The following is a 16592-nucleotide window of genomic DNA, read 5'->3' as shown; positions in this document are numbered from 1 at the left end:
CCGTCATGGTCGGGGACGATGCTTGAACCCTATGCCTACCCACAATGGTAACGACACTGCTAGCCAACTGGAAAATGATTTAAATCCAAATAGAGGTGTTTTGCAGGATATGCTTCCTGCAACCACCCTAGAAGGAAAACAAAGACAGAGGATGAGATGGTCAGATGAAGTTAATCGACACCTCATGTTCTGTTATTACCAAGCAACAAACCTAGGAACCAACACAACTGGATACAGATCACAAGTATACACAACATTTATTACCAGATACCCGGAATTAAAATTTTTAACAGAACAACAACTAGCTGATCAGATCCGTGTAGTAATAAAAAATAACAGGATACCCCAGTCAGAATTAGATAACATCAAACAACAAGTACAACAAATACTGGAACAAAATAATGTGCAATCAGAAGAAGAAGAAGAAAATACAGTAATGGACTCAAACATCGCAGAGCAAACAAACAAAGAACAACACGCACCAATTAAACAATCAGAGGAAAACGAAATCTTAAGGCAGCCACCAGAACAAGCACAAATAGAACACAAAGTGACACAGATATTAGATACAGAAGAAAAATTTCTGCTAACATATATAGAATACAAAGACACAAATACAGACATTAGACCAATCTTGCATAGACCACCAAATAACCCACAAGTCGAAACGACAATAACAACTATCAACACAATCATACACAACAAAATAAATGAAAATACAACTATGGAAGAGTTACAACTACTGGTTTATGTAGGAGCACTCACTACACTAAATATACACACTAGGCAGAGATCAGAACCAACCAACACACAGAAGAAACCCACAAAACCAGCATGGCAACACAGGCTACAGATCAGAATAGAAAAACTGAGAAAAGACATCGGACAGCTAACACAATTTATAAGAAATGAAATATCAGACAAAAAACGAAAAAGGTTAGGTAAAATCTCACAACAAGAAGCAATAGAGCAATTAGATGCACATCTGGAGCAACATATGGTCAAACCCGGTACAACATAACAGGCATGCACGGTGGATACAAGCAGAAACAGACTCATACAAGATGATACCACAAATGCCTGAAGTGATAATTTTGCAACATGAAGTCACCCGAGCAATTAATTCCACGCACAATTGGAAAGCCCCTGGAAATGATAAAATAGCAAATTTCTGGCTAAAGAAGTTCACCTCAACACATTCACGTCTAATTAAATTATTTAACAGTTACCTTGCAGACCCATACACATTCCCTGATACACTTACACATGGAATAACTTATCTGAAACCTAAAGATCAAGCAGACACAGCAAACCCAGCTAAATATCGCCCCATAACGTGCCTACCAACAATCTACAAAATATTAACTTCAGTCATTACACAGAAATTAATGACACATACAACACCGAACAAAATTATAAATGAAGAACAAAAAGGCTGCTGCAAAGGAGCACAAGGATGTAAAGAGCAACTGATAATAGATGCAGAGGTGACATATCAAGCTAAAACTAAACAAAGGTCGCTACACTACGCATACATTGATTACCAAAAAGCTTTTGATAGTGTACCCCACTCATGGTTACTACAGATATTGGAAATATACAAAGTAGATCCTAAATTGATACAGTTCCTAAACATAGTAATGAAAAACTGGAAAACCACACTTAATATCCAAACAAATTCAGATAATATCACATCACAGATTAAGCGTGGAATATACCAAGGAGACTCATTAAGTCCTTTCTGGTTCTGTCTTGCTCTGAACCCACTATCCAACATGCTAAATAATACAAATTATGGATATAATATTACTGGAACATACCCACACAAAATCACACATTTGCTATACATGGATGATCTAAAACTACTGGCAGCAACCAATCAACAACTCAACCAATTACTAAAGATAACAGAAGTATTCAGCAATGATATAAATATGGCTTTTGGAACAGACAAATGTAAGAAAAATAGCATAGTCAAGGGAAAATACACTAAACAAGAAGATTACATATTGAATAACCACAGTGACTCCATAGAAGCGATGGAAAAAACAGATGCCTATAAATATCTAGGATACAGACAAAAAAATAGGAATAGATAATACAAATATTAAAGAAGAACTAAAAGAAAAATATAGACAAAGACTAACAAAAATACTGAAAACAGAATTGACAGCAAGAAACAAGACAAAAGCTATAAATACTTATGCTATACCAATATTGACCTACTCATTTGGAGTAGTGAAATGGAGTAACACAGACCTAGAAGCACTCAATACACTTACACGCTCATAATGCCACAAATATAGAATATATCACACACATTCAGCAACAGAAAGATTCACATTAAGCAGAAAGGAAGGAGGAAGGGGATTCATCGACATAAAAAACCTACATTATGGACAAGTAGACAATTTAAGAAAATTCTTTCTAGAACGAGCAGAAACTAGCAAAATACACAAAGCAATCACTCATGTAAATACATCGGCTACACCACTGCAATTTCATAACCACTTCTACAACCCTTTAGATCACATAACATCAACAGATACGAAGAAAGTAAATTGGAAAAAGAAAACACTACATGGCAAGCACCCATATCATCTAACACAGCCACACATCGATCCAGATGCATCCAACACACGGCTAAGAAAAGGCAATATATACAGTGAGACGGAAGGATTCATGATTGCAATACAGGATCAAACAATAAACACCAGATATTACAGCAAGCATATTATTAAAGATCCCAATACCACAACAGATAAATGTAGACTTTGCAAACAACAAATAGAAACAGTAGATCACATCACAAGTAGATGTACAATATTAGCAAATACAGAATACCCCAGAAGACATGACAATGTAGCAAAAATAATACCTCAACAACTTGCCATAAAACATAAACTAATAAAACAACACGTTCTCACATACAAGTATGCACCACAAAATGTACTTGAGAATGATGAATACAAATTATACTGGAACAGAACCATTATAACAGATAAAACAACACCACATAACAAACCTGACATCATACTCACCAATAAAAAGAAGAAATTAACACAACTAATCGAAATATCCATACCCAATACAACAAAAATACAGAAGAAAACAGGAGAAAAAATTGAAAAATACATCCAACTGGCTGAGGAAGTCAAGGACATGTGGCATCAGGATAAAGTTGACGTTATACCAATTATACTATCAACTACAGGAGTCATACCACACAATATCCACCAGTACATCAATGCAGTACAGCTACATCCAAACGTATATATACAACTACAGAAATCCGTAATTATTGATACGTGTTCAATAACCTGAAAGTTCCTAAATACAATGTAACATATACCATACAGTTAAAAGGAAGTCACGCTTGATGAAGGTCCGCATCACTTTCCATTTTTAACCAGACCTAAGATCTGAGAAAAATAGAAATAATAATAATAAACGGAAAAAAAGTTTGTTAGCACTCTTTTGCTATACTTTGTGCAGGCAATAAGAGCTACATCAAACTGGAAAGTACTAAATTGTAGGTCTCAAAAAGATCTACACAAAAGTCCACGAGAGCATATGCCTATCTTTTACATTTTACCCATAATCACCATTTATGTCTTTTGATTGCACCTGTCACATGGAACACAAAAGACAATATTTTTATAGTCGGAGAAGATAAATAAATGTTATCATGCACTTTTTGTAGATATTTTTTAAATCTAAGTTTCAATTTGACACCAAATTACATACCACACTCTGATTAGTCAGCATATTTGTGCCAGAAAACCCTCTACTTTATACAGGGTGTTACAAAAAGGTACGGCCAAACTTTCAGGAAACATTCCTCACACACAAATAAAGAAAAGATGTTATGTGGACATGTGCCCGGAAACGCTTGACTTCCATGTTAGAGCTCATTTTAGTTTCGTCAGTATGTACTGTACTTCCTCAATTCACCGCCAATTGGCCCAATTGAAGGAAGATAATGTTGACTTCGGTGCTTGTGTTGACATGCGACTCATTGCTCTACAGTACTAGCATCAAGCACATCAGTACATAGCATAAACAGGTTAGTGTTCATCACGAACGTGGTTTTGCAGTCGGTGCAATGTTTACAAATGCAGAGTTGGCAGATGCCCATTTAATGTATGGATTAGCACAGGGCAATAGCTGTGGCGCGGTACGTTTGTATTAAGACAGATTTCCAGAACAAAGGTGTCCCGACAGGAAGATGTTCGAAGCAATTGATCGGCGTCTTAGGGAGCACGGAACATTCCAGCCTATGACTCGTGACTGGGGAAGACCTAGAACGACGAGGACACCTGCAATGGACGAGGCAATTCTTCGTGCAGTTGATGATAACCCTAATGTCAGCATCAGAGAAGTTGCTGCTGTACAAGGTAACGCTGACCACGTCACTGTATGGAGAGTGCTACGGGAGAACCAGTTGTTTCCGTACCATGTACAGTGTGTGCAGGCACTATCAGCAGCTGATTGGCCTCCACGTGTACACTTCTGCGAATGGTTTATCCAACAATGTGTCAATCCTCATTTCAGTGTAAATGTTCTTTTTACGGATGAGGCTTCATTCCAACGTGATCAAATTGTAAATTTTCAAAATCAACATGTGTGGGCTGACGAGAATCTGCACGCAATTGTGCAATCACATCACGTCATCAACACAGATTTTCTGTGAACGTTTGGGCAGGCATTGTTGGTGTTGTCTTGATTGGGCCCCATGTTCTTCCACCTACGCTCAATGGAGCACGTTATCATGATTTCATACAGGATACTCTACCTGTGCTGCTAGAACATGTGCCTTTACAAGTACGACACAACATGTGGTTCATGCACGATGGAGCTCCTGCACATTTCGGTCGAAGTGTTCGTACGCTTCTCAACAGCAGATTCGGTGACCGATGGATTGGTAGAGGTGGACCAATTCCATGGCCTCCACGCTCTCCTGACCTCAACCCTCTTGACTTTCATTTACGAGGGCATTTGAAAGCTCTTGTCTACGCAATCCCGGTACCAAATGTAGAGACTCTTCGTGCTCGTATTGTGGACGGCTGTGATACAATATGCCATTCTCCAGGGCTGCATCAGTGCATAGGGATTCCATGCGACGGAGGGTGGATGCATGTATCCTCGCTAACGGAGGACATTTTGAACATTTCCTGTAACGAAGTGTTTGAAGTCACACTGGTACGTTCTGTTGCTGTGTGTTTCCATTCCATGATTAATGTGATTTGAAGAGAAGTAATAAAATGAGCTCTAACATGGAAAGTAAGCGTTTCTGGACACATGTCCACATAACATATTTTCTTTCTTTGTGTGTGAGGAATGTTTCCTGAAAGTTTGGCCGTACCTTTTTGTAACACCCTGTATAGCAGATAACCTTTAAATGGCTGAACAAACTTTCATCAAATATATGTTGCAACAATTATGATTAAACTAGTTCTTTTGTTTTTAAATTGCATTGAAACTGCATTTCTGGAGAGACACAGAAAGACATTAAACTTGTAACACATGACTTCATGTGATGGGGAGCACAGGGGTCATTTGATGGGGAGCGCAGGGGTCATGTGATGGGGAGCGCAGGGGTCATGTGATGGGGAGCGCAGGGTGGGCACACTTCTCAAGCTGTGCTTCTTCGATACTCACTCATCGTAACACTTCTACAGATGTGAAAACGATGCAGTGGGTAAAAGCTAGTTGAATATATGATAAATAGACATTATTACTAATCAATGGAGACCTTTCAGAAATGCTTACAGGTGACATTCTGTTTACGTAGCAATGTGCAGCTATGCTTTGAACAGACCCGCAGACCCAGCCTGTAGAGGAGTATTACTGCCTGTTAGTGTTCATACCTTTTCTCAATCATCTGTAAAATGAAATGTCATTAAGATTTCCTACAGTTCAGCTACAAAAAATCAGACATCTACAAAAACCTCTGTTGTAGAGGAAGAGGAGGAGGAGGAGGAGGAGGAGGAGGAGATTAGTGTTTAACGACCCGTCGACAACGAGGTCATTAGAGACAGAGCGCAAGCTCGGGTTGGGGAAGGACGGGGAAGGAAATCGGCCGTGCCCTTTCAAAGGAACCATCCCGGCATTTGCCTGAAAGGATTCAGGGAAATCACAGAAAACCTAAATCAGGATGGCCGGAGACGGGATTGAACCGTCGTCCTCCCGAATGCGAGTCCAGTGTGCTAACCCCTGCACCACCCCGCTCGGTCCTCTGTTGTAGAACTTTAGTGATAAAGATAAGGGGCATGGTTTGTAAAGTGCTGTAGCGTACAAAGACAATCTCCCTTGTTTGGTAGTTCTGACTGGAGAACTACAATTTTGGCAAAAAATAGACAAAAATAAGCCAAAGTCTCGAGCAGGGGCCTACATAAGAACAACGGTGCTACCAAAAGTCCTGTGCCAGTTGTTGCGCACGTTTTCTTTAACTACCAGCACTATGGAAAGCCCTTTCTCCGCCCTGCAACATCTGAAGTCATATTTCACAACAGGATGACAGAAGATTGTTTATATCAACTGGCACTGATGCATATCCATCAACATATTGCATCAACAATGAATGTTGAGGAAGTGTTGGATATCATCTGTAAGGACGCATATAAATCCAGATATTGCATCAACAAACAACACTGAAGAAGTGTTGGATATCTTCTGCAGGAAACACAAGAGGAAACCATGATTGTAATAAATTTACATTTCTAGTATGTGTGTCTTGTGATATTGACTGTAATAAAATTTAGTTCTTGTGCAGTCCTAAAGCATTGCCTGCACACCGACCAGTGCAGCACCGTGAAACGGCATCAAGAAGGCGCTGGCCCACATGACAATGGAAAGAGTTGGCAGCGCTGATCCTCCTCCAGGAAGACAGAGTTCAGCGGGTTGGGGTTTTTCCCTGCCCAGGGACTACTACTACTACTACTACTACTACTACTCCTCCTCCTCCTCCTCCTCCTCCTCATCATCATCATCATCATCATCATCATCATCCGTACTAGTGAATAGACTGGACTGCATAAAAAGTTGGAAAGAACTGTGCAGTTGAGTACCCCATAATCCAATCATCATCATCATCATCATCATCATCATCATTGATGGTCGGCCCAGTTCGACAGCATCAGTACTGAGTATAAGGAAGGCGATACACAGCCTGTGTTTTGCAAGTAGTAACAGAATGTCAAAGTACTTGTATGTAGGAGGCACAAGAATAAAGAGAAGTTAAGTTTATTTTCTCTGTAGAAATAAAGTGTTATATTAATCTTAAAGTTTAATGTACAGATCATTTTGGATTCCTGCCACCAACCATCACAATTTCTCTCCTGTCTTGTTTGTGTCATTGCTACCTCTCACAGTAGCCAACACAACACCTGGCGAAGATGATTCCAGAACCAACGCTGCCTTCACTCTTCACCACTCTGTCACGGCGTTTCACCGACATTTCTTTTCTATCAGAGGCACACTGCTACTAACTGTGTATGATTGTTTATATAACTTTGTTACATGCTCCTCTCTCATTAAAATGACCTCTAACCCGCCCCCTACACCAACTGTGCCTATGCCTCCAGTTGCTGATGGCTTTTATCTAATGAAGTTTATTTTGCTTTAAAAAAAAAAAAAGTCACAGTTGATGACAGCAGTCCAGCAGCTCATTCATGCACAAGCTACTGCTGTATCAACTCTGCCACAACAGCCAGCCACATCCATGACACCAGCCCTGTACGTTCCACTGTTCCGAGCATCCAATGAGCAACAAGAGGACTGGAATGAGTACTAAGCTCAACTCATTTCAACACTCATTGTGCTACACGTCAAGTGCAACATACTGTGAAACTCTCTCATTTCTTGTCAATGGATGGCACAGGAGATTACCATCTCATTCAAAGTTATTCCCGAATAGTAGGCCGGAACTATTAGTTTTTGACGATTTAGTTTCTGCCCTCGCTAAGTATTAAGAGGATCAGGTACAGGTTGTTGCAGCTCATTGCAAGTTCTTTCAACTGCGGAAGAGCCAGAACAGACATACGGTCATTGGGTCACTGAACTTCAGAGTTTGACACAACAGTGTCATTTTCAATGAAGCTGTGGACAGTCCTACAGTGACGCAATGATTCTTGATGCCATTACATACAATGTGCCAGACAGTAGGAGTCATAAACAAATTCTCAAACATTCTGATCCTACTTTGAAACAAAGGTTATAAATTATTGAATACCAGGACTCGTGTGATAGTGCCATGGAAAAATTTGAGGTAGCTGCCATCTGCAGCATAATGCTAAGTGACAAACACTGGTCTGGTGATCAACCGCTGCACGTGAACATGCCACCACACCGTGGAGAGAGTAAACAAGTGTCAACATGTGTGTGTGCTGTGAAATCATGTCTCCGCTGCTTTTCCACACATAAAAGATAAAACTGCCCATCACGGAATGCGACATGCTTTGCATGTGGAAAGGTCATGTACACTCTGTATGCTTGCAACAGAGAAAGAACTCTACCCACGTTCGCTCTTGTAAGTGTGGAGCACCTTCTCACTCAGTGAATGCAGTTTTTTCTAACCCAGCTACTGTACGAGTAATGACCAAATTCAGATAGTGCTCTGCAATCACAGTCAAACAAACTGTTTGTGAATTTAGTCACTGCTGGACCCTGTGAGTGACTTCAGTTAAGACACTGGTATTTCCATTACATTGCTTAATTGTGCCATTTATGAACTGTTGGGCTCACCACAGTTGATAAAATCTTGCACACAACTTACCGCATACAACTGTCATGATATTCCAGTGCTTGGTACATGTAGTTTGCCTGCTACATTCCAATCTCTCACCAGAACAGTAAAATTTACTATTTTGCATTTGAGAGACTGATTTTTTTGGGTTAGATTCATTAGATTTGTTTGGTCTTTGTATTCAGGACAATGTATTTTCTGTTTCTACTTTCAACCCAAAAGACAAGTATTACTCAACTGATTGCAGAGTATCCTGATTTTATTTTCTGAAGGACTTGGCAGAGCAAACAATTTTGTGGCATACGTTACAATGAAGCACAATGCACAACGTGGTTCTTTCTGGAGTATACCATCCATTATGCACTTAACAGATAAAGTTGCAAGTCAAATTAAAGAATGGCAAGACAATGGTGTTATTGCTCCTATCACAGCTAGTTAATGGGCTTCTCCCTTCGTAATCTTACCAAAGCGTTTTCTTGCAAAATGATTCTGGACAATCATGTGTACTTATTCCTAAAGTGTTGCAAAAAGATGTGTTACAATTGCTCTGCCAAGGACAATGGGGAATTGTATGCATAAAACAGTTAGCACAATGGCACTGTACTTGGCTGGGAATCAATGACCACAATGAACGGTTGATGTCACAATGCTGCGCTAAGCTACAGACAATGGACCATAGTTTACAGCTCAGGACTTCGAACGGCTTTGTACAACCAATGGTATCAGACACCTTACAAGAAGTCACTTTCATCCTCAGTCAAATGGAGAAGGCGAACAATTTGTGCATATGTTCAAGCAACAGATGAACAAACTACATGCCTCCCACACATGGAAGCTAACCTGCTGCTCCTCCTCACAACATACCGCTCCCAGCCCTGGAATGGTCCACTGCCAGCAGAGATTTTACACGACTGTTGCCACTGTACGCTGCTCCAGTTGTTGCACCCAACGCAGTGTACGGCGCCTCCCACACTCCACAAGTATTATTCGCTCCTAATGACTCAATTCTTTTCAGAGTTTTTAGCGGCACCAGGAGCTGAGTGAGAGGAACGATTCTTCAAAATTTGGGAGCTTGCATGTATTTAATTCAAGGTCCTTCTGGGTTGCTGCACTGCCATCAGAACCAGATTCGAGCTTATTGCTTGAGAGATTCTTCCGCAGATTTTGTCCCCAGATTCGCATTCTACTGGGATCTGGTGGCCGGAGCAGCCGTCCCCTGATGCCTCCTAGGCACCACCTGTGGAACCAATGGAGCTGGATCCATCACCTCCATAACAGTAGCACCTCAACTTCCCAGAGCTAGGCTCAGCGCCCACCGAGAACCCAGTGCTGTTGCTACTACTGCCCTCTCCGTTTTTCATTGGAGCAGATCCGGAAGAGGGTGGGCACCATTTCGCAGATTTTCAGACCGAAGTTCGCCTTTGAGTGCAAGACAAATGTTGGGGTGTTGCCAGAGGCTCAGTGCCAGTCTCAGTTGTGGCTATCGGCTCCACACACAATCTAGCTTCCTACCTTCCCCCTGTTGTTCTAAGATAGCTTCCTACACAACAATGGTGTGGCATTTTGGGAGGAGGAATGTGCAGTCATAAAGCATCTACTTCACACCGACAAGCACATCACCACAAAATAGCATTAAGAAGGCAGTGCCCTCATGCCAATACAAAGAGCAGACAGCGCTACACCTCCAGGAAGACAGAGTTCATTGCCCCTATCAATGCGGATTTAGCCAGCTGCCCACCACTAGTCGGCCCCGTTCAGTCACAGACTTAAATGAGCATCAGTATTGAGTATTAGGAAGATGATACTTATCCTGTGTTCTGTAGGCAGTAATAGACTATCAAATTACTTGTATGTAGAAGACACAGGAATCAAGAGAAGTTATGTTTATTTTCTATGCAGAAATAAAATGTTTTATTAAACATAAAGTTTAATGTACAGAACATTTTGGATTACTTCCACTGGCCACTGCAACTTCTCTCCTTCCTTTGTTTGTGTCAGTACTGACTCTCACATTAGCTGACACAACATCTCTAATATGTAATATATGTACAGTACACATAAGAAGTGTACATAACTAAAATTCAAGTTTAAAAATCCTTCGAAATGAACCACTGCTCAGTATGACATCTAATTTGTACAGTATGGTAATTTTGCTGAGTGAAATGTCAAGGGGGGAGGTGGAAGAGGGACAGAGGGAGAAGGGGAAGAGGGTTAGAGGGGCAGAGGGGGAAGGGGCATAGGGTGCAGTGGGGGGAAATTTGGGGGGGTTGAGGAGGAGAGTGGGTAATGGTACGGGGTGGGGGGCGAGGGTGAGGGGGCGAGGACGAGGGCGAAAGGGGGAGGGCGAGAGGGGGAGGTCGAGGGGGGAGGGCGAGGGGGGGAGGGGGGGAGGGCGAGGGCGAGAGCGAAGGGGGGAGGTCGAGGGGGGGAGGGCGAGAGGGGGAGGGGGGGAGGGCGAGAGGGGGAGGACGAGAGGGGGAGGGGGAGGGCGAGAGGGGGAGGACGAGAGGGGGAGGGGGAGGGCGAGAGGGGGAGGGCGAGAGGGGGAGGGGGAGGGCGAGAGGGGGAGGGCGAGAGGGGGAGGGCGAGAGGGGGAGGGCGAGAGGGGGAGGGCGAGAGGGGGAGGGCGAGAGGGGGAGGGCGAGAGGGGGAGGGCGAGAGGGGGAGGGCGAGAGGGGGAGGGCGAGGGCGAGGGCGAGAGGGCGAGAGGGCGAGGGCGAGAGGGGGAGGGCGAGGGCGAGAGGGGGAGGGCGAGGGCGAGAGGGGGAGGGCGAGGGCGAGAGGGGGAGGGCGAGGGCGAGAGGGGGAGGGCGAGGGCGAGAGGGGGAGGGCGAGGGCGAGAGGGGGAGGGCGAGGGCGAGAGGGGGAGGGCGAGATCGAGAGGGGGAGGGCGAGGGCGAGGGCGAGAGGGGGAGGGCGAGGGCGAGAGGGGGAGGGCGAGGGCGAGAGGGGGAGGGCGAGGGCGAGAGGGGGAGGGCGAGGGCGAGAGGGGGAGGGCGAGGGCGAGAGGGGGAGGGCGAGGGCGAGAGCGAGAGGGGGAGGGCGAGAGCGAGAGGGGGAGGGGGAGGGCGAGGGCGAGAGCGAGAGGGGGAGGGGGAGGGCGAGGGCGAGAGCGAGAGGGGGAGGGCGAGAGCGAGAGGGGGAGGGCGAGGGCGAGAGCGAGAGGGGGAGGGGGAGGGCGAGGGCGAGAGGGGGAGGGCGAGGGCGAGAGGGGGAGGGCGAGGGCGAGAGGGGGAGGGCGAGGGCGAGGGCGAGAGGGGGAGGGCGAGGGCGAGAGCGAGAGGGGTAGGGCGAGGGCGAGAGCGAGAGGGGTAGGGCGAGGGCGAGAGCGTGAGGGGGAGGGCGAGAGCGAGAGGGGGAGGGCGAGAGCGAGAGGGGGAGGGCGAGAGCGAGAGGGGGAGGGCGAGAGCGAGAGGGGGAGGGCGAGAGCGAGAGGGGGAGGGCGAGAGCGAGAGGGGGAGGGGGAGGGCGAGAGGGGGAGGGCGAGGGCGAGAGGGGTAGGGCGAGGGCGAGAGCGAGAGGGGTAGGGCGAGGGCGAGAGCGAGAGGGGTAGGGCGAGGGCGAGAGCGAGAGGGGTAGGGCGAGGGCGAGAGCGAGAGGGGTAGGGCGAGGGCGAGAGCGAGAGGGGGAGGGCGAGAGCGAGAGGGGGAGGGCGAGAGCGAGAGGGGTAGGGCGAGGGCGAGAGGGGGAGGGCGAGGGCGAGAGGGGGAGGGCGAGGGCGAGAGGGGGAGGGCGAGGGCGAGAGGGGGAGGGCGAGGGCGAGAGGGGGAGGGCGAGGGCGAGAGGGGGAGGGCGAGGGCGAGAGGGGGAGGGCGAGGGCGAGAGGGGGAGGGCGAGGGCGAGGGCGAGAGGGGGAGGGCGAGGGCGAGAGGGGGAGGGCGAGGGCGAGAGGGGGAGGGCGAGGGCGAGAGGGGGAGGGCGAGGGCGAGAGGGGGAGGGCGAGAGGGGGAGGGCGAGAGCGAGAGGGGGAGGGCGAGAGGGGGAGGGCGAGAGGGGGAGGGCGAGAGGGGGAGGGCGAGAGGGGGAGGGCGAGAGGGGGAGGGCGAGAGGGGGAGGGCGAGAGGGGGAGGGCGAGAGGGGGAGGGCGAGAGGGGGAGGGCGAGAGGGGGAGGGCGAGAGGGGGAGGGCGAGGCCGAGAGGGGGAGGGCGAGGGCGAGAGGGGGAGGGCGTGGGCGAGAGCGAGAGGGGGTGGGCGAGAGCGGGAGGGGGAGGGCGAGAGGGGGAGGGGTAGGGCGAGGGCGAGAGGGCGAGGGCGAGGGCGAGAGGGGGAGGGCGAGGGCGAGAGGGGGAGGGCGAGGGCGAGAGGGGGAGGGCGAGGGCGGGAGGGGGAGGGCGAGGGCGGGAGGGCGAGGGCGAGAGGGGGAGGGCCAGTGTGAGAGGGAGAGGGGGAGGGCCAGTGTGAGAGGGGGAGGGGGAGGGCCAGTGTGAGAGGGGGAGGGCCAGTGTGAGAGGGGGAGGGCGAGTGTGAGAGGGAGAGGGGGAGGGCCAGTGTGAGAGGGGGAGGGCGAGTGTGAGAGGGGGAGGGCGAGTGTGAGAGGGGGAGGGCGAGTGTGAGAGGGGGAGGGCGAGTGTGAGAGGGGGAGGGCGAGTGTGAGAGGGGGAGGGCGAGTGTGAGAGGGGGAGGGCGAGTGTGAGAGGGGGAGGGCGAGTGTGAGAGGGGGAGGGCGAGTGTGAGAGGGGGAGGGCGAGTGTGAGAGGGGGAGGGCGAGTGTGAGAGGGGGAGGGCGAGTGTGAGAGGGGGAGGGCGAGTGTGAGAGGGGGAGGGCGAGTGTGAGAGGGGGGGGCGAGTGTGAGAGGGGGAGGGCGAGTGTGAGAGGGGGAGGGCGAGTGTGAGAGGGGGAGGGCGAGTGTAAGAGGGGGAGGGCGAGTGTGAGTGTGAGACTGAGAGGGCGAGTGTGAGACTGAGAGGGCGAGTGTGAGAGGGCGAGTGTGAGACTGAGAGGGCAAGTGTGAGACGGGGAGGGCGAGTGTGAGACGGGGAGGGCAAGTGTGAGACGGGGGGTTGGGGTGTGGGAGGGGGGGAAGGAGGGGGGGAGGGAGGGGGGAGGGAGGGAGGGAGAGAGAGAGAGAGAGAGAGAGAGAGAGAGAGAGAGAGAGAGAGAGAGAGAGAGAGTTACAAATGGGGTTGGCTACAAATGACAGATGAATCGAAACACAACAGCTAAGGTTTGAGTTGCAAATTACACCATCCATTTTGTTCAATGTTCATGACCACACAAATTCAGCAGTCAACAGTTGTCGCACTACAGCAAGGTTGTAGCACTTCGGATGGGAAACATTGGTTTTTAATTGTACTGGTGCCAAAAACCGCATGCAAAATGATATTAGTTTCTAATTGACGCACATCTGGAGTAAAACATGTTAAATATGCTGTTCATTGTTTTCTGCCACGAGTTGAAATTGAGAAACGGCATGTTCTACAACAGATCAGTCTGTCCCGGGAATCACATTAGAATGTGTTGCACAATGTGTGCCTTCTTCAATTCTACTATGTTCATACACAACATCATTCAGGAAACCCCACAGCCAAAATTCACATCGATTAAGATCAGATGATTAGCAGGGGCCAGGCTGTAGGAAAATGACAGCTGATAATTCTAATATTTCTGAAATGGCTCTGCAGCAGCTGCTTCACTGACTGTGCAATGTGTGAAGGAGTGCCATCTGGCAAAAAAATGGTCCTACCCACGCGTCCATGCTGTTTAAAGGTTGTAATGATGTTGGTGTGCAATAGCCTCTCATACCATTTACCAGTGACTGTACAGGTAACAGAACTCACAGGACTCATCTCGTCGGAAAAATACGGCCTTACAATAAATGATGCCGTCAACTCGCACCACACAGTCACCTTTGCAGAATGAAGTGGTACTGGACGATGTGCATTTTCTGTTGCCCATATTCTCAAATTCTACATATTGTAATGCCCTTAGGGATGGAAATGGGCTTCTTGAAGAAATGGAAATACATATGCACACACAGTTCAGCAACTACAGAACATACTAAACATATGCACAGACTTTAAACATAAAAACTATATTGAAAATATTACTGAAATCCTAAATTATGAAAAAAGAGAAACATAGGAATCACAAAAACACTAAACAGTCAAAGATAAATGTAGCAGCAAAAATTAAAGGATTAATCAATTAACTTGACATAAAATATAAAGCAACTTCGTAACCATATAGCACTTCTGGTGCAACTGTCAAATGTATTGTTAGAATTTCATTAACACATGAACTAAAATACTTTGGGCAATGTGCCCTGATGTTAATAAGGACCAACAAGCTGTCACAAAATCATAGACAGCAATTTAATAAGCGACAGTACCCCATCGATGTGATATGGAAGTCAAGAGTAACAAGACAGAAGAGCCAATAGATACACATACCATATAGCCATAATATGTAACTACAAAAAATGGTATAATTTCATGTATTATTTCTGGCCATAGCCAAAATAAGCCTATCGGGGGGGGGGGGGGGGGGGGGGACACACAACTCAAGCAGTGGACTTTTTTATAAATATATTTGCGATTTTTGCATAGATTTCTGCAGTTTCATTTTCGCATTGTGTAGCTGCAGTCAACCTGTGAGGTAACAAGCATGGCACTCTTGTTTAAATATGTGGCCCAAAAGAGCCAGCCTACAGGAACTGTGAAACAAACCCTGTCATCGAGAACAATGTGCTGCTAAGGGTGCAGATTTACCATGAGATGGGGAAATTCACAGGTGTCTACTGTGTATTGAGGCCTAAGCACTGTAGTGTGTGAGTAAGACAGACGAGAACCTATGTCGAAGGGAAACCCAGTAGAATCTGTTTGTGGCCGAGGAGACGTAGCAGTGTTAAATATGGCAGACCTAAGGTTGGTCATAAAGGGAAACATTTATAACGCAGGGAATCAAGCCACAGTAATTTTAATCTGCCATGCTCCATAAATTTTCATGGTGATCCCAATAAAACTTGAATATTGATCATATCTATGAAAGTTTGGGATTTACTGTTAAAGTGAAATTAACAAGTTTTGTAAGAAAGACCTGAATGCTAAAATATGTATGATCGGCATTTCATATAGAAGCACATCATTAAAATGACAAATGTTGTTAAATATCAACTCTGTAACTTCACTTGTTTAAAAGATATAATAAATTTAAATTATCAGTATTTTCAGTTAAGCATCAGATCATCATTTCCACCAAACCAAACACACTGAACAATGACATCATGACAACTTATTGAATCATTAGGTAATAGAATACTTGTTGTAAAGTTAAGTGCACAATACTTACTTTTGTTATTTATTTATTTATTTATCAGAAAGCAAATTGGTGCAAGACTACTGGCCATGACATTCAAAGTTAAGAAGGAAATTGTATTGGTTTTATATAAAAGAATTTAACGTTTATTATGTAATGGATATTATTGTTACTTTATTTATAACTTGAAAGTGGTCAAGCTTTGATTATTTAAGTATGTTAAAATGTAACATAATGTACAATGAGCTGTAGCCAATCAGATGGATGGCTTCAGGAAAAGGAACTGCACTAGACAGTTGAGTGAGTATGTTTGACACTGGGGACGGACAGAGGAGAATGCTGGTGCAGACGCGAAAGCGGACAGTTCGACAGGAGACACCAAAGGGTACAGTTCGGATGCAGATGCGAAAGCAGACGGTCAGTTCTTAAGCAGCTACGAAGTGAAACGACTTGGAAAATTTTGCATTGTGTGGTATTGCGGGACTTAGCCTCGGAGCGGTGAGCAGCCGCGTGCCTGCTGTGATCTCTCACTTTTTGCATAGATAACTTGTATTTCGCGATGAGATTGTGAATGATAGAAATGTGTCAAA

The 16592-nt window shown here is 46.2% G+C and overlaps 1 protein-coding gene and 1 non-coding gene across 3 annotated transcripts in view; both read right to left on the bottom strand.

The window, feature by feature from the left end:
* Nucleotides 1-16592, bottom strand: part of LOC124615886 (fukutin-like) — a 105220-nt gene that overhangs the window by 15203 nt on the left and 73425 nt on the right. The window lies entirely within an intron of this gene.
* Trnaa-cgc lies at nucleotides 6159-6231 on the bottom strand. The gene has a single exon. It is a non-coding gene; the product is annotated as a tRNA-Ala (tRNA).

This window comes from Schistocerca americana, chromosome 5, assembly GCF_021461395.2.
Source record: "Schistocerca americana isolate TAMUIC-IGC-003095 chromosome 5, iqSchAmer2.1, whole genome shotgun sequence".
NCBI lineage: Eukaryota > Metazoa > Arthropoda > Insecta > Orthoptera > Acrididae > Schistocerca > Schistocerca americana.
Note: the sequence above shows the minus strand (reverse complement) of the source record. Positions and strands in the feature narration are given on the sequence as shown.